At 37.4% G+C, this 18,020-nt stretch overlaps 4 non-coding genes and 69 pseudogenes across 4 annotated transcripts; all 73 read left to right on the forward strand.

The window, feature by feature from the left end:
- The first annotated feature begins 74 nt into the window (after window positions 1–74).
- LOC148494464 (5S ribosomal RNA) lies at window positions 75–193 on the forward strand (annotated as a pseudogene).
- Window positions 194–309: 116 nt separating this feature from the next.
- On the forward strand, window positions 310–428 carry LOC148494465 (5S ribosomal RNA; annotated as a pseudogene).
- A 115-nt stretch (window positions 429–543) lies between these two features.
- On the forward strand, window positions 544–662 carry LOC148494466 (5S ribosomal RNA; annotated as a pseudogene).
- Window positions 663–777: 115 nt separating this feature from the next.
- Window positions 778–896, forward strand: LOC148494467 (5S ribosomal RNA; annotated as a pseudogene).
- A 116-nt stretch (window positions 897–1,012) lies between these two features.
- On the forward strand, window positions 1,013–1,131 carry LOC148494468 (5S ribosomal RNA; annotated as a pseudogene).
- Window positions 1,132–1,247: 116 nt separating this feature from the next.
- On the forward strand, window positions 1,248–1,366 carry LOC148494469 (5S ribosomal RNA; annotated as a pseudogene).
- A 116-nt stretch (window positions 1,367–1,482) lies between these two features.
- On the forward strand, window positions 1,483–1,601 carry LOC148494470 (5S ribosomal RNA; annotated as a pseudogene).
- A 115-nt stretch (window positions 1,602–1,716) lies between these two features.
- Window positions 1,717–1,835, forward strand: LOC148494471 (5S ribosomal RNA). The gene has a single exon (XR_015871360.1). It is a non-coding gene; the product is annotated as a 5S ribosomal RNA (ribosomal RNA).
- Window positions 1,836–1,951: 116 nt separating this feature from the next.
- LOC148494472 (5S ribosomal RNA) lies at window positions 1,952–2,070 on the forward strand (annotated as a pseudogene).
- Window positions 2,071–2,186: 116 nt separating this feature from the next.
- LOC148494473 (5S ribosomal RNA) lies at window positions 2,187–2,305 on the forward strand (annotated as a pseudogene).
- A 115-nt stretch (window positions 2,306–2,420) lies between these two features.
- On the forward strand, window positions 2,421–2,539 carry LOC148494474 (5S ribosomal RNA; annotated as a pseudogene).
- Window positions 2,540–2,655: 116 nt separating this feature from the next.
- LOC148494475 (5S ribosomal RNA) lies at window positions 2,656–2,774 on the forward strand (annotated as a pseudogene).
- A 115-nt stretch (window positions 2,775–2,889) lies between these two features.
- LOC148494476 (5S ribosomal RNA) lies at window positions 2,890–3,008 on the forward strand (annotated as a pseudogene).
- Window positions 3,009–3,123: 115 nt separating this feature from the next.
- Window positions 3,124–3,242, forward strand: LOC148494477 (5S ribosomal RNA; annotated as a pseudogene).
- Window positions 3,243–3,358: 116 nt separating this feature from the next.
- Window positions 3,359–3,477, forward strand: LOC148494478 (5S ribosomal RNA; annotated as a pseudogene).
- Window positions 3,478–3,592: 115 nt separating this feature from the next.
- LOC148494479 (5S ribosomal RNA) lies at window positions 3,593–3,711 on the forward strand (annotated as a pseudogene).
- A 116-nt stretch (window positions 3,712–3,827) lies between these two features.
- LOC148494480 (5S ribosomal RNA) lies at window positions 3,828–3,946 on the forward strand (annotated as a pseudogene).
- Window positions 3,947–4,062: 116 nt separating this feature from the next.
- LOC148494481 (5S ribosomal RNA) lies at window positions 4,063–4,181 on the forward strand (annotated as a pseudogene).
- Window positions 4,182–4,296: 115 nt separating this feature from the next.
- LOC148494482 (5S ribosomal RNA) lies at window positions 4,297–4,415 on the forward strand (annotated as a pseudogene).
- Window positions 4,416–4,754: 339 nt separating this feature from the next.
- On the forward strand, window positions 4,755–4,873 carry LOC148494483 (5S ribosomal RNA; annotated as a pseudogene).
- Window positions 4,874–4,989: 116 nt separating this feature from the next.
- LOC148494484 (5S ribosomal RNA) lies at window positions 4,990–5,108 on the forward strand (annotated as a pseudogene).
- Window positions 5,109–5,224: 116 nt separating this feature from the next.
- On the forward strand, window positions 5,225–5,343 carry LOC148494485 (5S ribosomal RNA; annotated as a pseudogene).
- A 115-nt stretch (window positions 5,344–5,458) lies between these two features.
- LOC148494486 (5S ribosomal RNA) lies at window positions 5,459–5,577 on the forward strand (annotated as a pseudogene).
- Window positions 5,578–5,692: 115 nt separating this feature from the next.
- LOC148494487 (5S ribosomal RNA) lies at window positions 5,693–5,811 on the forward strand (annotated as a pseudogene).
- Window positions 5,812–5,927: 116 nt separating this feature from the next.
- Window positions 5,928–6,046, forward strand: LOC148494488 (5S ribosomal RNA; annotated as a pseudogene).
- A 116-nt stretch (window positions 6,047–6,162) lies between these two features.
- LOC148494489 (5S ribosomal RNA) lies at window positions 6,163–6,281 on the forward strand (annotated as a pseudogene).
- A 116-nt stretch (window positions 6,282–6,397) lies between these two features.
- LOC148494490 (5S ribosomal RNA) lies at window positions 6,398–6,516 on the forward strand (annotated as a pseudogene).
- A 115-nt stretch (window positions 6,517–6,631) lies between these two features.
- LOC148494491 (5S ribosomal RNA) lies at window positions 6,632–6,750 on the forward strand (annotated as a pseudogene).
- Window positions 6,751–7,089: 339 nt separating this feature from the next.
- On the forward strand, window positions 7,090–7,208 carry LOC148494492 (5S ribosomal RNA; annotated as a pseudogene).
- Window positions 7,209–7,324: 116 nt separating this feature from the next.
- Window positions 7,325–7,443, forward strand: LOC148494493 (5S ribosomal RNA; annotated as a pseudogene).
- Window positions 7,444–7,559: 116 nt separating this feature from the next.
- On the forward strand, window positions 7,560–7,678 carry LOC148494494 (5S ribosomal RNA; annotated as a pseudogene).
- A 115-nt stretch (window positions 7,679–7,793) lies between these two features.
- LOC148494495 (5S ribosomal RNA) lies at window positions 7,794–7,912 on the forward strand (annotated as a pseudogene).
- Window positions 7,913–8,027: 115 nt separating this feature from the next.
- On the forward strand, window positions 8,028–8,146 carry LOC148494496 (5S ribosomal RNA; annotated as a pseudogene).
- Window positions 8,147–8,262: 116 nt separating this feature from the next.
- On the forward strand, window positions 8,263–8,381 carry LOC148494497 (5S ribosomal RNA; annotated as a pseudogene).
- Window positions 8,382–8,497: 116 nt separating this feature from the next.
- LOC148494498 (5S ribosomal RNA) lies at window positions 8,498–8,616 on the forward strand (annotated as a pseudogene).
- Window positions 8,617–8,732: 116 nt separating this feature from the next.
- On the forward strand, window positions 8,733–8,851 carry LOC148494499 (5S ribosomal RNA; annotated as a pseudogene).
- Window positions 8,852–8,967: 116 nt separating this feature from the next.
- On the forward strand, window positions 8,968–9,086 carry LOC148494500 (5S ribosomal RNA; annotated as a pseudogene).
- A 115-nt stretch (window positions 9,087–9,201) lies between these two features.
- On the forward strand, window positions 9,202–9,320 carry LOC148494501 (5S ribosomal RNA). The gene has a single exon (XR_015870316.1). It is a non-coding gene; the product is annotated as a 5S ribosomal RNA (ribosomal RNA).
- Window positions 9,321–9,436: 116 nt separating this feature from the next.
- LOC148494502 (5S ribosomal RNA) lies at window positions 9,437–9,555 on the forward strand (annotated as a pseudogene).
- A 116-nt stretch (window positions 9,556–9,671) lies between these two features.
- Window positions 9,672–9,790, forward strand: LOC148494503 (5S ribosomal RNA; annotated as a pseudogene).
- A 104-nt stretch (window positions 9,791–9,894) lies between these two features.
- LOC148494504 (5S ribosomal RNA) lies at window positions 9,895–10,013 on the forward strand (annotated as a pseudogene).
- Window positions 10,014–10,129: 116 nt separating this feature from the next.
- On the forward strand, window positions 10,130–10,248 carry LOC148494505 (5S ribosomal RNA; annotated as a pseudogene).
- Window positions 10,249–10,364: 116 nt separating this feature from the next.
- Window positions 10,365–10,483, forward strand: LOC148494506 (5S ribosomal RNA; annotated as a pseudogene).
- A 115-nt stretch (window positions 10,484–10,598) lies between these two features.
- Window positions 10,599–10,717, forward strand: LOC148494507 (5S ribosomal RNA; annotated as a pseudogene).
- A 116-nt stretch (window positions 10,718–10,833) lies between these two features.
- LOC148494508 (5S ribosomal RNA) lies at window positions 10,834–10,952 on the forward strand (annotated as a pseudogene).
- A 116-nt stretch (window positions 10,953–11,068) lies between these two features.
- On the forward strand, window positions 11,069–11,187 carry LOC148494509 (5S ribosomal RNA; annotated as a pseudogene).
- A 116-nt stretch (window positions 11,188–11,303) lies between these two features.
- Window positions 11,304–11,422, forward strand: LOC148494510 (5S ribosomal RNA; annotated as a pseudogene).
- A 116-nt stretch (window positions 11,423–11,538) lies between these two features.
- Window positions 11,539–11,657, forward strand: LOC148494511 (5S ribosomal RNA; annotated as a pseudogene).
- Window positions 11,658–11,772: 115 nt separating this feature from the next.
- LOC148494512 (5S ribosomal RNA) lies at window positions 11,773–11,891 on the forward strand (annotated as a pseudogene).
- Window positions 11,892–12,007: 116 nt separating this feature from the next.
- Window positions 12,008–12,126, forward strand: LOC148494513 (5S ribosomal RNA; annotated as a pseudogene).
- A 116-nt stretch (window positions 12,127–12,242) lies between these two features.
- LOC148494514 (5S ribosomal RNA) lies at window positions 12,243–12,361 on the forward strand (annotated as a pseudogene).
- Window positions 12,362–12,477: 116 nt separating this feature from the next.
- Window positions 12,478–12,596, forward strand: LOC148494515 (5S ribosomal RNA; annotated as a pseudogene).
- A 115-nt stretch (window positions 12,597–12,711) lies between these two features.
- On the forward strand, window positions 12,712–12,830 carry LOC148494516 (5S ribosomal RNA; annotated as a pseudogene).
- A 115-nt stretch (window positions 12,831–12,945) lies between these two features.
- On the forward strand, window positions 12,946–13,064 carry LOC148494517 (5S ribosomal RNA; annotated as a pseudogene).
- A 116-nt stretch (window positions 13,065–13,180) lies between these two features.
- LOC148494518 (5S ribosomal RNA) lies at window positions 13,181–13,299 on the forward strand (annotated as a pseudogene).
- Window positions 13,300–13,415: 116 nt separating this feature from the next.
- On the forward strand, window positions 13,416–13,534 carry LOC148494519 (5S ribosomal RNA; annotated as a pseudogene).
- Window positions 13,535–13,650: 116 nt separating this feature from the next.
- LOC148494520 (5S ribosomal RNA) lies at window positions 13,651–13,769 on the forward strand (annotated as a pseudogene).
- A 104-nt stretch (window positions 13,770–13,873) lies between these two features.
- LOC148494521 (5S ribosomal RNA) lies at window positions 13,874–13,992 on the forward strand (annotated as a pseudogene).
- Window positions 13,993–14,343: 351 nt separating this feature from the next.
- Window positions 14,344–14,462, forward strand: LOC148494522 (5S ribosomal RNA; annotated as a pseudogene).
- A 115-nt stretch (window positions 14,463–14,577) lies between these two features.
- Window positions 14,578–14,696, forward strand: LOC148494523 (5S ribosomal RNA; annotated as a pseudogene).
- A 115-nt stretch (window positions 14,697–14,811) lies between these two features.
- On the forward strand, window positions 14,812–14,930 carry LOC148494524 (5S ribosomal RNA; annotated as a pseudogene).
- Window positions 14,931–15,045: 115 nt separating this feature from the next.
- Window positions 15,046–15,164, forward strand: LOC148494525 (5S ribosomal RNA; annotated as a pseudogene).
- Window positions 15,165–15,280: 116 nt separating this feature from the next.
- Window positions 15,281–15,399, forward strand: LOC148494526 (5S ribosomal RNA; annotated as a pseudogene).
- A 116-nt stretch (window positions 15,400–15,515) lies between these two features.
- LOC148494527 (5S ribosomal RNA) lies at window positions 15,516–15,634 on the forward strand. The gene has a single exon (XR_015871250.1). It is a non-coding gene; the product is annotated as a 5S ribosomal RNA (ribosomal RNA).
- Window positions 15,635–15,749: 115 nt separating this feature from the next.
- LOC148494528 (5S ribosomal RNA) lies at window positions 15,750–15,868 on the forward strand (annotated as a pseudogene).
- Window positions 15,869–15,983: 115 nt separating this feature from the next.
- LOC148494529 (5S ribosomal RNA) lies at window positions 15,984–16,102 on the forward strand (annotated as a pseudogene).
- A 116-nt stretch (window positions 16,103–16,218) lies between these two features.
- Window positions 16,219–16,337, forward strand: LOC148494530 (5S ribosomal RNA). The gene has a single exon (XR_015871252.1). It is a non-coding gene; the product is annotated as a 5S ribosomal RNA (ribosomal RNA).
- Window positions 16,338–16,452: 115 nt separating this feature from the next.
- LOC148494531 (5S ribosomal RNA) lies at window positions 16,453–16,571 on the forward strand (annotated as a pseudogene).
- A 116-nt stretch (window positions 16,572–16,687) lies between these two features.
- On the forward strand, window positions 16,688–16,806 carry LOC148494532 (5S ribosomal RNA; annotated as a pseudogene).
- A 104-nt stretch (window positions 16,807–16,910) lies between these two features.
- On the forward strand, window positions 16,911–17,029 carry LOC148494533 (5S ribosomal RNA; annotated as a pseudogene).
- Window positions 17,030–17,380: 351 nt separating this feature from the next.
- Window positions 17,381–17,499, forward strand: LOC148494534 (5S ribosomal RNA; annotated as a pseudogene).
- A 115-nt stretch (window positions 17,500–17,614) lies between these two features.
- On the forward strand, window positions 17,615–17,733 carry LOC148494535 (5S ribosomal RNA; annotated as a pseudogene).
- A 115-nt stretch (window positions 17,734–17,848) lies between these two features.
- Window positions 17,849–17,967, forward strand: LOC148494536 (5S ribosomal RNA; annotated as a pseudogene).
- The last annotated feature ends 53 nt before the right edge of the window (window positions 17,968–18,020 follow it).

Consider the following 18,020-nt stretch of genomic DNA (forward strand, 5'->3'; position numbering starts at 1 on the left):
TTAATTTTTTCAACTTATCAATGAATTTACTTGAGTTAAGAAGTAAAAGAGGTCTAAAGTTAAGGTTTTTGAGCACCTACAGTCAAACCACAGAGGACATGCCCAATCTCATCTGTTTTTGGAAGCTATGCAGTGTTGGGCCTGGTTAGTACTTGGATGGGAGACCACCTGGGAATACCAGGTGCTGTAGGTAATTTTATACTGCCATAACATTCTTTTCTATTACATTTTACATTTAATTTTTTCAACTTATCAATGAATTTACTTGAGTTAAGAAGTAATAGAGGTCTAAAGTTAATTGTTTTGGGCACCTACAGCCAAACCACACTGGACATGCCCAATCTCGTCTGATCTTGGAAACTATGCAGTGTTGGGCCTGGTTAGTACTTGGATGGGAGACCAACTGGGAATTCCAGGAGCTGTAGGTAATTTTATACTGGCAAAACATTCTTTTCTATTACATTTTACATTTCATTTTTCAACTTATCATCGAATTTACTTGAGTTAAGAAGTAAAAGAGGTCTAAAGTTAATGTTTTTGAGCATCTACAGCCAAACCACACTGGACATGCCCAATCTTGTCTGATCTTGGAAGCTATGCAGTGTTGGGCCTGGTTAGTATTTGGATGGGAGACCACCTGGGAATACCAGGAGCTGTAGGTAATTTTATACTGGCAAAACATTCTTTTCTATTACATTTTACATTTCTTCTTTCAACTTATCTTTGAATTTACTTGAGTTAAGAAGTAAAAGAGGTCTAAAGTTAATGTTTTTGAGCACCTACAGCCAAACCACACTGGACATGCCCAATCTTGTTTGATCTTGGAAAATATACAGTGTTGGGCCTGGTTAGTACTTGGATGGGAGACTACCTGGGCATGCCAGGTGCTGTAGATAATTTTATGCAGCCATAACATTCTTTTCTATTACATTTTACTTTTAATTTTTTCAACTTATTAATGAATTTACTTGAGTTAAGAAGTAAAAGAGGTCTAAAGTTAATGTTTTTGAGCACCTACAGTCAAACCACAGAGGACATGCCCAATCTCATCTGATCTTGGAAGCTATGCAGTGTTGGGCCTGGTTAGTACTTGGATGGGAGACCCCCTGGGAATACCAGGTGCTGTAGGTAATTTTATACTGCCATAACATTCTTTTCTATTACATTTTACATTTAATTTTTTCAACTTATCAATGAATTTACTTGAATTAAGAAGTAATAGAGGTCTAAATTTAATGCTTTTGAGCACCTACAGCCAAACCACACTGGACATGCCCAATCTCGTCTGATCTTGCAAAATATGCTGTGTTGGGTCTGGTTTGTACTTGGATGGGAAACCACCTGGGAATACCAGGTGCTGTAGGTAATTTTAGACAGCCAAAACATTCTTTTCTATTACATTTTACATTTAATTTTTTCAATTTATCAATGAATTTACTTGAGTTAAGAAGTAAAAGAGGTCTAAAGTTAATGTTTTTGAGCACCTACAACCAAACCACGCTGGACTTGCCCAATCTCATCTGATCTTGGAAACTATGCAGTGTTGAGCCTGGTTAGTACTTGGATGGGAGACCACCTGGGAATACCAGGAGCTGTAGATATCTTTATACTGCCATAACATTCTTTTCTATTACATTTTACATTTCATTTTTCAAATAATCATTGAATTTACTTGGGTTAAGAAGTAAAAGAGGTCTAAAGTTAATGTTTTTGAGCACCTACAGCCAAACCACATTGGACATGCCCAATCTCATCTGAACTTGGAAGCTAAGCAGTGTTGGGCCTGGTTAGTACTTGGATGGGAGACCACCTGGGAATACCAGGTGCTGTAGGTAATTTTATACTGCCATAACATTCTTTTCTATTACATTTTACATTTAATTTTTTCAACTTATCAATGAATTTACTTGCGTTAAGAAGTAAAAGAGGTCTAACGTTAATGAATTTGAACACCTACAGCCAAACCACACTGGACATGCCCAATCTTGTCTGATCTTGGAAGCTATGCAGTGTTGGGCCTGGTTAGTACTTGGATGGGAGACCACCTGGGAATACCAGGTGCTGTAGGTAATTTTATACTGCCATAACATTCTTTTCTATTACATTTTACATTTAATTTTTTCAACTTATCAATGAATTTACTTGAGTTAAGAAGTAATAGAGGTCTAAAGTTAATGTTTTTGAGCACCTACAGCCAAACCACACTGGACATGCCCAATCTCATCTGACCCAGGAAGCTATGCAGTGTTGGGCCTGGTTAGTACTTGGATGGGAGACCACCTGGGAATACCAGGAGCTGTAGGTAATTTTATACTGGCAAAACATTCTTTTCTATTACATTTTACATTTCATTTTTCAACTTATCATTGAATTTACTTGAGTTAAGAAGTAAAAGAGGTCTAAAGTTATTGTTTTTGAGCACCTACAGCCAAACCTCACTGGACATGCCCAATCTTGTCTGATCTTGGAAGATATGCAGTGTTGGGCCTGGTTAGTACTTGGATGGGAGACCACCTGGGAATACCAGGTGCTGTAGGTAATTTTATACTGCCATAACATTCTTTTCTATTACATTTTACATTTAATTTTTTCAACTTATCAATGAATTTACTTAAGTTAAGAAGTAATAGAGGCCTAAAGTTAATGGTTTTGGGCACCTACAGCCAAACCACACTGGACATGCCCAATCTCGTCTGATCTTGGAAGCTATGCAGTGTTGGGCCTGGTTAGTACTTGGATGGGAGACCACCTGGGAATACCAGGGGCTGTAGGTAATTTTATACTGGCAAAACATTCTTTTCTATTACATTTTACATTTCATTTTTCAACTTATCATTGAATTTACTTGAGTTAAGAAGTAAAAGAGGTCTAAAGTTAATGTTTTTGAGTACCTACAGCCAAACCACACTGGACATGCCCAATCTTGTCTGATCTTGGAAACTATGCAGTGTTGGGCCTGGTTAGTACTTGGATGGGAGACCACCTGGGAATACCAGGAGCTGTAGGTAATTTTATACTGGCAAAACATTCTTTTCTATTACATTTTACATTTCTTTTTTCAACTTATCTGTGAATTTACTTGAGTTAAGAAGTAAAAGAGGTCTAAAGTTAATGTTTTTGAGCACCTACAGCCAAACCACACTGGACATGCCCAATCTTGTTTGATCTTAGAAGCTATGCAGTGTTGGGCCTGGTTAGTACTTGAATGGGAGACCACCTGGGAATACCAGGTGCTGTAGGTAATTTTATACTGCCATAACATTCTTTTCTATTACATTTTACATCTAATTTTTTCAACTTATCAATGAATTTACTTGAGTTAAGAAGTAATAGAGGTCTAAAGTTAATGGTTTTGGGCACCTACAGCCAAACCACACTGGACATGCCCAATCTCATCTGATCTTGGAAGCTATGCAGTGTTGGGCCTGGTTAGTACTTGGATGGGAGACTACCTGGGCATGCCAGGTGCTGTAGGTAATTTTATGCAGCCATAACATTCTTTTCTATTACATTTTACTTTTAATTTTTTCAACTTATCAATGAATTTACTTGAGTTAAGAAGTAAAAGAGGTCTAAAGTTAATGTTTTTGAGCACTACAGTCAAACCACAGAGGACATGCCCAATCTCATCTGATCTTGGAAGCTATGCAGTGTTGGGCCTGGTTAGTACTTGGATGGGAGACCACCTGGGAATATCAGGTGCTGTAGGTAATTTTATACTGCCATAACATTCTTTTCTATTACATTTTACATTTAATTTTTTCAACTTATCAATGAATTTACTTGAGTTAAGAAGTAATAGAGGTCTAAATTTAATGCTTTTGAGCACCTACAGCCAAACCACACTGGACATGCCCAATCTCGTCTGATCTTGCAAACTATGCAGTGTTGGGCCTGGTTTGTACTTGGATGGGAAACCACCTGGGAATACCAGGTGCTGTAGGTAATTGTAGACAGCCAAAACATTCTTTTCTATTACATTTTACATTTAATTTTTTCAACTTATCAATGAATTTACTTGAGTTAAGAAGTAAAAGAGGTCTAAAGTTAATGTTTTTGAGCACCTACAGCCAAACCACGCTGGACTTGCCCAATCTCATCTGATCTTGGAAACTATGCAGTGTTGGGCCTGGTAAGTACTTGGATGGGAGACCACCTGGGAATACCAGGAGCTGTAGATAATTTTATACTGCCATAACATTCTTTTCTATTACATTTTACATTTCATTTTTCAAATAATCATTGAATTTACTTGGGTTAAGAAGTAATAGAGGTCTAAAGTTAATGTTTTTGAGCACTTACAGCCAAACCACACTGGACATGCCCAATCTTGTCTGATCTTGGAAGCTATGCAGTGTTGGGCCTGGTTAGTACTTGGATGGGAGACCACCTGGGAATACCAGGTGCTGAAGGTAATTTTTTAGAGCCATAACATTCTTTTCTATTACATTTTACATTTAATTTTTTCAACTTATCAATGAATTTATTTGAGTTAAGAAGTAAAAGAGGTCTAAAGTTAATGTTTTTGAGCGCATACAGCCAAAACACACTGGACATACCCAATCTCATCTTATCTTGGAAGCTATGCAGTGTTGGGCATGGTTAGTACTTGGACGGAAGACCACCTGGGATTACCAGGTCCTGTATGTAATTTTATATAGCCATAACATTCTTTTCTATTACATTTTTTCAACTTATCAATGAATTTACTTGAGTTAAGAAGTAAAAGAGGTCTAAAGTTCATGTTTTTGAGCACCTACAGTCAAACCACACTGGACATGCCCAATCGCGTCTGATCTTGGAAGCTATGCAGTGTTGGGCCTGGTTAGTACTTGCATGGAAGACCCCCTGGGAATACCAGGTGCTGTAGGTAATTTTCTACTGCCATAACATTCTTTTCTATTACATTTTACATTTAATTTTTTCAACTTATCAATGAATTTACTTGAGTTAAGAAGTAATAGAGGTCTAAATTTAATGATTTTGAGCACCTACAGCCAAACCACACTGGACATGCCCAATCTCGTCTGATCTTGTAAGCCTTGCTGTGTTGGGCCTGGTTTGTACTTGGATGGGAGACCACCTGGGAATACCAGGTGCTGTAGGTAATTTTATACTGCCATAACATTCTTTTCTATTACAATTTACATTTAATTTTTTCAACTTATCAATGAATTTACTTGAGTTAAGAAGTAATAGAGGTCTAAAGTTAATGGTTTTGGGCACCTACAGCCAAACCACACTGGACATGCCCAATCTCATCTGATCTTGGAAGCTATGCAGTGTTGGGCCTGGTTAGTACTTGGATGGGAGACCACCTTGGAATACCAGGAGCTGTAGGTAATTTTATACTGGCAAAACATTCTTGTCTATTACATTTTACATTTCATTTTTCAACTTATCATTGAATTTACTTGAGTTCAGAAGTAAAAGAGGTCTAAAGTTATTGTTTTTGAGCACCTACAGCCAAACCTCTCTGGACATGCCCAATCTTGTCTGATCTTGGAAGCTATGCAGTGTTGGGCCTGGTTAGTACTTGGATGGGAGACCACCTGGGAATACCAGGAGCTGTAGGTAATTTTATACTGGCAAAACATTCTTTTCTATTACATTTTACATTTCTTTTTTCAACTTATCTTTGAATTTACTTGAGTTAAGAAGTAAAAGAGGTCTAAAGTTAATGTTTTTGAGCACCTACAGCCAAACCACACTGGACATGCCCAATCTTGTTTGATCTTGGAAGCTATGCAGTGTTGGGCTTGGTTAGTACTTGGATGGGAAACTACCTGGGCATGCCAGGTGCTGTAGGTAATTTTATGCAGCCATAACATTCTTTTCTATTAAATTTTACTTTTAATTTTTTCAACTTATCAATGAATTTACTTGAGTTAAGAAGTAACAGAGGTCTAAAGTTAATGTTTTTGAGCACCTATAGTCAAACCACAGAGGACATGCCCAATCTCATCTGATCTTGGAAGCTATGCAGTGTTGGGCCTGGTTAGTACTTGGATGGGAGACCACCTGGGAATATCAGGTGCTGTAGGTAATTTTATACTGCCATAACATTCTTTTCTATTACATTTTACATTTAATTTTTTCAACTTATCAATGAATTTACTTGAGTTAAGAAGTAATAGAGGTCTAAATTTAATGCTTTTGAGCACCTACAGCCAAACCACACTGGACATGCCCAATCTCGTCTGATCTTGCAAACTATGCAGTGTTGGGCCTGGTTTGTACTTGGATGGGAAACCACCTGGGAATACCAGGTGCTGTAGGTAATTTTAGACAGCCAAAACATTCTTTTCTATTACATTTTACATTTAATTTTTTCAACTTATCAATGAATTTACTTGAGTTAAGAAGTAAAAGAGGTCTAAAGTTAATGTTTTTGAGCACCTACAGCCAAACCACGCTGGACTTGCCCAATCTCATCTGATCTTGGAAACTATGCAGTGCTGGGCCTGGTTAGTACTTGGATGGGAGACCACCTGGGAATACCAGGAGCTGTAGATAATTTTATACTGCCATAACATTCTTTTCTATTACATTTTACATTTCATTTTTCAAATAATCATTGAATTTACTTGGGTTAAGAAGTAATAGAGGTCTAAAGTTAATGTTTTTGAGCACTTACAGCCAAACCACACTGGACATGCCCAATCTTGTCTGATCTTGGAAGCTATGCAGTGTTGGGCCTGGTTAGTACTTGGATGGGAGACCACCTGGGAATACCAGGTGCTGAAGGTAATTTTTTAGAGCCATAACATTCTTTTCTATTACATTTTACATTTAATTTTTTCAACTTATCAATGAATTTATTTGAGTTAAGAAGTAAAAGAGGTCTAAAGTTAATGTTTTTGAGCGCATACAGCCAAAACACACTGGACATACCCAATCTCATCTTATCTTGGAAACTATGCAGTGTTGGGCATGGTTAGTACTTGGACGGAAGACCACCTGGGATTACCAGGTCCTGTATGTAATTTTATATAGCCATAACATTCTTTTCTATTACATTTTTTCAACTTATCAATGAATTTACTTGAGTTAAGAAGTAAAAGAGGTCTAAAGTTAATGTTTTTGAGCACCTACAGTCAAACCACACTGGACATGCCCAATCGCGTCTGATCTTGGAAGCTATGCAGTGTTGGGCCTGGTTAGTACTTGCATGGAAGACCCCCTGGGAATACCAGGTGCTGTAGGTAATTTTCTACTGCCATAACATTCTTTTCTATTACATTTTACATTTAATTTTTTCAACTTATCAATGAATTTACTTGAGTTAAGAAGTAATAGAGGTCTAAATTTAATGATTTTGAGCACCTACAGCCAAACCACACTGGACATGCCCAATCTCGTCTGATCTTGTAAGCCTTGCTGTGTTGGGCCTGGTTTGTACTTGGATGGGAGACCACCTGGGAATACCAGGTGCTGTAGGTAATTTTATACTGCCATAACATTCTTTTCTATTACAATTTACATTTAATTTTTTCAACTTATCAATGAATTTACTTGAGTTAAGAAGTAATAGAGGTCTAAAGTTAATGGTTTTGGGCACCTACAGCCAAACCACACTGGACATGCCCAATCTCATCTGATCTTGGAAGCTATGCAGTGTTGGGCCTGGTTAGTACTTGGATGGGAGACCACCTTGGAATACCAGGAGCTGTAGGTAATTTTATACTGGCAAAACATTCTTGTCTATTACATTTTACATTTCATTTTTCAACTTATCATTGAATTTACTTGAGTTCAGAAGTAAAAGAGGTCTAAAGTTATTGTTTTTGAGCACCTACAGCCAAACCTCTCTGGACATGCCCAATCTTGTCTGATCTTGGAAGCTATGCAGTGTTGGGCCTGGTTAGTACTTGGATGGGAGACCACCTGGGAATACCAGGAGCTGTAGGTAATTTTATACTGGCAAAACATTCTTTTCTATTACATTTTACATTTCTTTTTTCAACTTATCTTTGAATTTACTTGAGTTAAGAAGTAAAAGAGGTCTAAAGTTAATGTTTTTGAGCACCTACAGCCAAACCACACTGGACATGCCCAATCTTGTTTGATCTTGGAAGCTATGCAGTGTTGGGCTTGGTTAGTACTTGGATGGGAAACTACCTGGGCATGCCAGGTGCTGTAGGTAATTTTATGCAGCCATAACATTCTTTTCTATTAAATTTTACTTTTAATTTTTTCAACTTATCAATGAATTTACTTGAGTTAAGAAGTAACAGAGGTCTAAAGTTAATGTTTTTGAGCACCTATAGTCAAACCACAGAGGACATGCCCAATCTCATCTGATCTTGGAAGCTATGCAGTGTTGGGCCTGGTTAGTACTTGGATGGGAGACCACCTGGGAATATCAGGTGCTGTAGGTAATTTTATACTGCCATAACATTCTTTTCTATTACATTTTACATTTAATTTTTTCAACTTATCAATGAATTTACTTGAGTTAAGAAGTAATAGAGGTCTAAATTTAATGCTTTTGAGCACCTACAGCCAAACCACACTGGACATGCCCAATCTCGTCTGATCTTGCAAACTATGCAGTGTTGGGCCTGGTTTGTACTTGGATGGGAAACCACCTGGGAATACCAGGTGCTGTAGGTAATTTTAGACAGCCAAAACATTCTTTTCTATTACATTTTACATTTAATTTTTTCAACTTATCAATGAATTTACTTGAGTTAAGAAGTAAAAGAGGTCTAAAGTTAATGTTTTTGAGCACCTACAGCCAAACCACGCTGGACTTGCCCAATCTCATCTGATCTTGGAAACTATGCAGTGCTGGGCCTGGTTAGTACTTGGATGGGAGACCACCTGGGAATACCAGGTGCTGTAGGTAATTTTATAGATGCATAGCATTCTTTTCTATTACATTTTACATTTAATTTTTTCAACTTATCAATGAATTTATTTGAGTTAAGAAGTAAAAGAGGTCTATAGTTAATGTTTTTGAGCATCTACAGCCAAACCACACTGGACATGCCCAATCTTGTCTGATCTTGGAAGCTATGCAGTGTTGGGCCTGGTTAGTATTTGGATGGGAAACCACCTGGGAATACCAGGAGCTGTAGGTAATTTTATACTGGCAAAACATTCTTTTCTATTACATTTTACATTTCATTTTTCAAATAATCATTGAATTTACTTGGGTTAAGAAGTAAAAGAGGTCTAAAGTTAATGTTTTTGAGCACCTACAGCCAAACCACATTGGACATGCCCAATCTCATCTGAACTTGGAAGCTAAGCAGTGTTGGGCCTGGTTAGTACTTGGATGGGAGACCACCTGGGAATTCCAGGTGCTGTAGGTAATTTTATACTGCCATAACATTCTTTTCTATTACATTTTACATTTAATTTTTTCAACTTATCAATGAATTTACTTGCGTTAAGAAGTAAAAGAGGTCTAAAGTTAATGTATTTGAACACCTACAGCCAAACCACACTGGACATGCCCAATCTTGTCTGATCTTGGAAGCTATGCAGTGTTGGGCCTTGTTAGTACTTGGATGGGAGACCACCTGGGAATACCAGGTGCTGAAGGTAATTTTTTAGAGCCATAACATTCTTTTCTATTACATTTTACATTTAATTTTTTCAACTTATCAATGAATTTATTTGAGTTAAGAAGTAAAAGAGGTCTAAAGTTAATGTTTTTGAGCGCATACAGCCAAAACACACTGGACATACCCAATCTCATCTTATCTTGGAAGCTATGCAGTGTTGGGCCTGGTTAGTACTTGGATGGAAGACCACCTGGGATTACCAGGTGCTGTATGTAATTTTATATAGCCATAACATTCTTTTCTATTAAATTTTTTCAACTTATCAATGAATTTACTTGAGTTAAGAAGTAAAAGAGGTCTAAAGTTAATGTTTTTGAGCACCTACAGTCAAACCACACTGGACATGCCCAATCGCGTCTGATCTTGGAAGCTATGCAGTGTTGGGCCTGGTTAGTACTTGCATGGAAGACCCCCTGGGAATACCAGGTGCTGTAGGTAATTTTCTACTGCCATAACATTCTTTTCTATTACATTTTACATTTAATTTTTTCAAATTATCAATGAATTTACTTGAGTTAAGAAGTAATAGAGGTCTAAATTTAATGATTTTGAGCACCTACAGCCAAACCACACTGGACATGCCCAATCTCGTCTGATCTTGTAAGCCTTGCTGTGTTGGGCCTGGTTTGTACTTGGATGGGAGACCACCTGGGAATACCAGGTGCTGTAGGTAATTTTATACTGCCATAACATTCTTTTCTATTACAATTTACATTTAATTTTTTCAACTTATCAATGAATTTACTTGAGTTAAGAAGTAATAGAGGTCTAAAGTTAATGGTTTTGGGCACCTACAGGCAAACCAAACTGGACATGCCCAATCTCATCTGATCTTGGAAGCTATGCAGTGTTGGGCCTGGTTAGTACTTGGATGGGAGACCACCTTGGAATACCAGGAGCTGTAGGTAATTTTATACTGGCAAAACATTCTTTTCTATTACATTTTACATTTCTTTTTTCAACTTATCTTTGAATTTACTTGAGTTAAGAAGTAAAAGAGGTCTAAAGTTAATGTTTTTGAGCACCTACAGCCAAACCACACTGGACATGCCCAATCTTGTTTGATCTTGGAAGTTATGCAGTGTTGGGCTTGGGTAGTACTTGTATGGGAAACTACCTGGGCATGCCAGGTGCTGTAGGTAATTTTATGCAGCCATAACATTCTTTTCTATTAAATTTTACTTTTAATTTTTTCAACTTATCAATGAATTTACTTGAGTTAAGAAGTAACAGAGGTCTAAAGTTAATGTTTTTGAGCACCTATAGTCAAACCACAGAGGACATGCCCAATCTCATCTGATCTTGGAAGCTATGCAGTGTTGGGCCTGGTTAGTACTTGGATGGGAGACCACCTGGGAATATCAGGTGCTGTAGGTAATTTTATACTGCCATAACATTCTTTTCTATTACATTTTACATTTAATTTTTTCAACTTATCAATGAATTTACTTGAGTTAAGAAGTAATAGAGGTCTAAATTTAATGCTTTTGAGCACCTACAGCCAAACCACACTGGACATGCCCAATCTCGTCTGATCTTGCAAACTATGCAGTGTTGGGCCTGGTTTGTACTTGGATGGGAAACCACCTGGGAATACCAGGTGCTGTAGGTAATTTTAGACAGCCAAAACATTCTTTTCTATTACATTTTACATTTAATTTTTTCAACTTATCAATGAATTTACTTGAGTTAAGAAGTAAAAGAGGTCTAAAGTTAATGTTTTTGAGCACCTACAGCCAAACCACGCTGGACTTGCCCAATCTCATCTGATCTTGGAAACTATGCAGTGTTGGGCCTGGTTAGTACTTGGATGGGAGACCACCTGGGAATACAAGGTGCTGTAGGTAATTTTATAGATGCATAGCATTCTTTTCTATTACATTTTACATTTAATTTTTTCAACTTATCAATGAATTTATTTGAGTTAAGAAGTAAAAGAGGTCTATAGTTAATGTTTTTGAGCACCTACAACCAAACCACACTGGACATGCCCAATCTTGTCTGATCTTGGAAGCTATGCAGTGTTGGGCCTGGTTAGTACTTGGATGGGAGACCACCTGGGAATACGAGGAGCTGTAGGTAATTTTATACTGCCATAACATTCTTTTCTATTACATTTTACATTTCATTTTTCAACTAATCATTGAATTTACTTGAGTTAAGAAGTAAAAGAGGTCTAAAGTTAATGTTTTTGAGCACCTATAGTCAAACCACAGAGGACATGCCCAATCTCGTCTGATCTTGCAAACTATGCAGTGTTGGGCCTGGTTTGTACTTGGATGGGAAACCACCTGGGAATACCAGGTGCTGTAGGTAATTTTAGACAGCCAAAACATTCTTTTCTATTACATTTTACATTTAATTTTTTCAACTTATCAATGAATTTACTTGAGTTAAGAAGTAAAAGAGGTCTAAAGTTAATGTTTTTGAGCACCTACAGCCAAACCACGCTGGACTTGCCCAATCTCATCTGATCTTGGAAACTATGCAGTGTTGGGCCTGGTTAGTACTTGGATGGGAGACCACCTGGGAATACCTGGTGCTGTAGGTAATTTTATAGATGCATAGCATTCTTTTCTATTACATTTTACATTTAATTTTTTCAACTTATCAATGAATTTATTTGAGTTAAGAAGTAAAAGAGGTCTATAGTTAATGTTTTTGAGTACCTACAACCAAACCACACTGGACATGCCCAATCTTGTTTGATCTTGGAAGCTATGCAGTGTTGGGCCTGGTTAGTACTTGGATGGGAGACCACCTGGGAATACCAGGTGCTGTAGATAATTTTATACTGCCATAACATTCTTTTCTATTACATTTTACATTTAATTTTTTCAACTTATCAATGAATTTACTTGAGTTAAGAAGTAAAAGAGGTCTAAAGTTAGTGGTTTTGGGCACCTACAGCCAAACCACACTGGACATGCCCAATCTCGTCTGATCTTGGAAGCTATGCAGTGTTGGGCCTGGTTAGTACTTGGATGGGAGACCACCTGGGAATACCAGGAGCTGTAGGTAATTTTATACTGGAAAAACATTCTTTTCTATTACATTTTACATTTCATTTTTCAACTAATCATTGAATTTACTTGAGTTAAGAAGTAAAAGAGGTCTAAAGTTAATGTTTTTGAGCACCTACAGCCAAACCACACTGGACATGCCCAATCTTGTCTGATCTTGGAAGCTATGCAGTGTTGGGCCTGGTTTGTACTTGGATGGGAGACCAACTGGGAATACCAGGAGCTGTAGTTAATTTTATACTGGCAAAACATTCTTTTCTATTACATTTTACATTTCTTTTTTCAACTTATCTTTGAATTTACTTGAGTTAAGAAGTAAAAGAGGTCTAAAGTTAATGTTTTTGAGCACCTACAGCCAAACCACACTGGACATGCCCAATCTTGTTTGATCTTGGAAGCTATGCAGTGTTGGGCCTGGTTAGTATTTGGATGGGAGACCACCTGGGAATACCAGGTGCTGTAGGTAATTTTATACTGCCATAACATTCTTTTCTATTACATTTTGCATTTAATTTTTTCAACTTATCAATGAATTTACTTGAGTTAAGAAGTAATAGAGGTCTAAAGTTAATGGCTTTGGGCACCTACAGCCAAACCACACTGGACATGCCCAATCTCATCTGATCTTGGAAGCTATGCAGTGTTGGGCCTGGTTAGTACTTGGATGGGAGACTACCTGGGCATGCCAGGTGCTGTAGGTAATTTTATGCAGCCATAACATTCTTTTCTATTACATTTTACTTTTAATGTTTTCAACTTATCAATGAATTTACTTGAGTTAAGAAGTAAAAGAGGTCTAAAGTTAATGTTTTTGAGCACCTACAGTCAAACCACAGAGGACATGCCCAATCTCATCTGATCTTGGAAGCTATGCAGTGTTGGGCCTGGTTAGTACTTGGATGGGAGACCACCTGGGAATACCAGGTGCTGAAGGTAATTTTATAGAGCCATAACATTCTTTTCTATTACATTTTACATTTAATTTTTTCAACTTATCAATGAATTTATTTGAGTTAAGAAGTAAAAGAGGTCTAAAGTTAATGTTTTTTAGCGCCTACAGCCAAACCACACTGGACATACCCAATCTCATCTTATCTTGGACGCTATGCAGTGTTGGGCCTGGTTAGTACTAGGACGGAAGACCACCTGGGATTACCAGGTGCTGTAGGTAATTTTATATAGCCATAACATTCTTTTCTATTACATTTTTTCAACTTATCAATGAATTTACTTGAGTTAAGAAGTAAAAGAGGTCTAAAGTTAATGTCTTTGAGCACTTACAGTCAAACCACACTGGACATTCCCAATCTCGTCTGATCTTGGAAGCTATGCAGTGTTGGGCCTGGTTAGTACTTGGATGGGAGACCCCCTGGGAATACCAGGTGCTGTAGGTAATTTTATACTGCCATAACATTCTTTTCTATTACATTTTACATTTAATTTTTTCAACTTATCAATGAATTTACTTGAGTTAAGAAGTAATAGAGGTCTAAATTTAATGATTTTGAGCACCTACAGCCAAACCACACTGGACATGCCCAATCTCGTCTGATCTTGAAAGCCTTGCTGTGTTGGGCCTGGTTTGTACTTGGATGGGAGACCACCTGGGAATACCAGTTGCTGTAGCAAATTTTATACAGCCAAAACATTCTTTTCTATTACATTTTACATTTAATTTTTTCAACTTATCATTGAATTTACTTGAGTTAAGAAGTAAAAGAGGTCTAAAGTTAATGTTTTTGAGCACCTACAGCCAAACCACACTGGACATGCCCAATCTTGTCTGATCTTGGAAGCTATGCAGTGTTGGGCCTGGTTAGTACTTGGATGGGAGACCACCTGGGAATACCAGGTGCTGTAGGTAATTTTATACTGGCAAAACATTCTTTTCTATTACATTTTACATTTCATTTTTCAACTTATCATTGAATTTACTTGAGTTAAGAAGTAAAAGAGGTCTAAAGTTAATGTTTTTGAGCACCTACAGCCAAACCTCACTGGACATGCCCAATCTTGTCTGATCTTGGAAGCTATGCAGTGTTGGGCCTGGTTAGTACTTGGATGGGAGACCACCTGGGAATACCAGGAGCAGTAGGTAATTTTATACTGGCAAAACATTCTTTTCTATTACATTTTACATTTCTTTTTTCAACTTATCTTTGAATTTACTTGAGTTAAGAAGTAAAAGAGGTCTAAAGTTAATGTTTTTGAGCACCTACAGCCAAACCACACTGGACATGCCCAATCTTGTTTGATCTTGGAAGCTATGCAGTGTTGGGCCTGGTTAGTACTTGGATGGGAGACCACCTGGGAATACCAGGTGCTGTAGGTAATTTTATACTGCCATAACATTCTTTTCTATTACATTTTACATTTCATTTTTCAACTAATCATTGAATTTACTTGAGTTAAGAAGTAAAAGAGGTCTAAAGTTAATGTTTTTGAGCACCTACAGCCAAACCACACTGGACATGCCCGATCTCGTCTGATCTTGGAAGCTATGCAGTGTTGGGCCTGGTTAGTACTTGGATGGGAAACTACCTGGGCATGCCAGGTGCTGTAGGTAATTTTATGCAGCCATAACATTCTTTTCTATTACATTTTACTTTTAATTTTTTCAACTTATCAATGAATTTACTTGAGTTAAGAAGTAAAAGAGGTCTAAAGTTAATGTTTTTGAGCACCTATAGTCAAACCACAGAGGACATGCCCAATCTCGTCTGATCTTGGAAGCTATGCAGTGTTGGGCCTGGTTAGTACTTGGATGGGAGACCACCTGGGAATACCAGGTGCTGTAGGTAATTTTATACTGCCATAACATTCTTTTCTATTACATTTTACATTTAATTTTTTCAACTTATCAATGAATTTACTTGAGTTAGGAAGTAATAGAGGTCTAAAGTTAATGGTTTTGGGCACCTACAGCCAAACCACACTGGACATGCCCAATCTCATCTGATCTTGGAAGCTATGCAGTGTTGGGCCTGGTTAGTACTTGGATGGGAGACCACCTGGGAATACCAGGAGCTGTAGGTAATTTTATACTGGCAAAACATTCTTTTCTATTACATTTTACATTTCATTTTTCAACTTATCATTGAATTTACTTGAGTTAAGAAGTAAAAGAGGTCTAAAGTTAATGTTTTTGAGCACCTACAGCCAAACCTCACTGGACATGCCCAATCTTGTCTGATCTTGAAAGCTATGCAGTGTTGGGCCTGGTTAGTACTTGGATGGGAGACCACCTGGGAATACCAGGAGCTGTAGGTAATTTTATACTGGCAAAACATTCTTTTCTATTACATTTTACATTTCTTTTTTCAACTTATCTTTGAATTTACTTGAGTTAAGAAGTAAAAGAGGTCTAAAGTTAATGATTTTGAGCACCTACAGCCAAACCACACTGGACATGCCCAATCTTGTTTGATCTTGGAAGCTATGCAGTGTTGGGCCTGGTTAGTACTTGGATGGGAGACCACCTGGGAATTCCAGGTGCTGTAGGTAATTTTATACTGCCATAACATTCTTTTCTATTACATTTTACATTTAATTTTTTCATCTTAACAATGAATTTACTTGAGTTAAGAAGTAATAGAGGTCTAAAGTTAATGGTTTTGGGCACCTACAGCCAAACCACACTGGACATGCCCAATCTCATCTGATCTTGGAAGCTATGCAGTGTTGGGCCTGGTTAGTACTTGGATGGGAGACCACCTGGGAATACCAGGAGCTGTAGGTAATTTTATACTGGCAAAACATTCTTTTCTATTACATTTTACATTTCTTTTTTCAACTTATCTTTGAATTTACTTGAGTTAAGAAGTAAAAGAGGTCTAAAGTTAATGTTTTTGAGCACCTACAGCCAAACCACACTGGACATGCCCAATCTTGTTTGATCTTGGAAGCTATGCAGTGTTGGGCCTGGTTAGTACTTGGATGGGAGACCACCTGGGAATACCAGGTGCTGAAGGTAATTTTATAGAGCCATAACATTCTTTTCTATTACATTTTACATTTAATTTTTTCAACTTATCAATGAATTTATTTGAGTTAAGAAGTAAAAGAGGTCTAAAGTTAATGTTTTTTAGCGCCTACAGCCAAACCACACTGGACATACCCAATCTCATCTTATCTTGGACGCTATGCAGTGTTGGGCCTGGTTAGTACTAGGACGGAAGACCACCTGGGATTACCAGGTGCTGTAGGTAATTTTATATAGCCATAACATTCTTTTCTATTACATTTTTTCAACTTATCAATGAATTTACTTGAGTTAAGAAGTAAAAGAGGTCTAAAGTTAATGTCTTTGAGCACCTACAGTCAAACCACACTGGACATTCCCAATCTCGTCTGATCTTGGAAGCTATGCAGTGTTGGGCCTGGTTAGTACTTGGATGGGAGACCCCCTGGGAATACCAGGTGCTGTAGGTAATTTTATACTGCCATAACATTCTTTTCTATTACATTTTACATTTAATTTTTTCAACTTATCAATGAATTTACTTGAGTTAAGAAGTAATAGAGGTCTAAATTTAATGATTTTGAGCACCTACAGCCAAACCACACTGGACATGCCCAATCTCGTCTGATCTTGTAAGCCTTGCTGTGTTGGGCCTGGTTTGTACTTGGATGGGAGACCACCTGGGAATACCAGTTGCTGTAGCAAATTTTATACAGCCAAAACATTCTTTTCTATTACATTTTACATTTAATTTTTTCAACTTATCATTGAATTTACTTGAGTTAAGAAGTAAAAGAGGTCTAAAGTTAATGTTTTTGAACACCTACAGCCAAACCACACTGGACATGCCCAATCTTGTCTGATCTTGGAAGCTATGCAGTGTTGGGCCTGGTTAGTACTTGGATGGGAGACCACCTGGGAATACCAGGTGCTGTAGGTAATTTTATACTGGCAAAACATTCTTTTCTATTACATTTTACATTTCATTTTTCAACTTATCATTGAATTTACTTGAGTTAAGAAGTAAAAGAGGTCTAAAGTTAATGTTTTTGAGCACCTACAGCCAAACCTCACTGGACATGCCCAATCTTGTCTGATCTTGGAAGCTATGCAGTGTTGGGCCTGGTTAGTACTTGGATGGGAGACCACCTGGGAATACCAGGAGCAGTAGGTAATTTTATACTGGCAAAACATTCTTTTCTATTACATTTTACATTTCTTTTTTCAACTTATCTTTGAATTTACTTGAGTTAAGAAGTAAAAGAGGTCTAAAGTTAATGTTTTTGAGCACCTACAGCCAAACCACACTGGACATGCCCAATCTTGTTTGATCTTGGAAGCTATGCAGTGTTGGGCCTGGTTAGTAGTTGGATGGGAGACCACCTGGGAATACCAGGTGCTGTAGGTAATTTTATACTGCCATAACATTCTTTTCTATTACATTTTACATTTCATTTTTCA

Source organism: Taudactylus pleione, unplaced genomic scaffold (assembly GCF_031769625.1).
Source record: "Taudactylus pleione unplaced genomic scaffold, aTauple2 ptg000550l, whole genome shotgun sequence".
In the NCBI taxonomy this organism is placed as follows: Eukaryota; Metazoa; Chordata; class Amphibia; order Anura; family Myobatrachidae; genus Taudactylus; species Taudactylus pleione.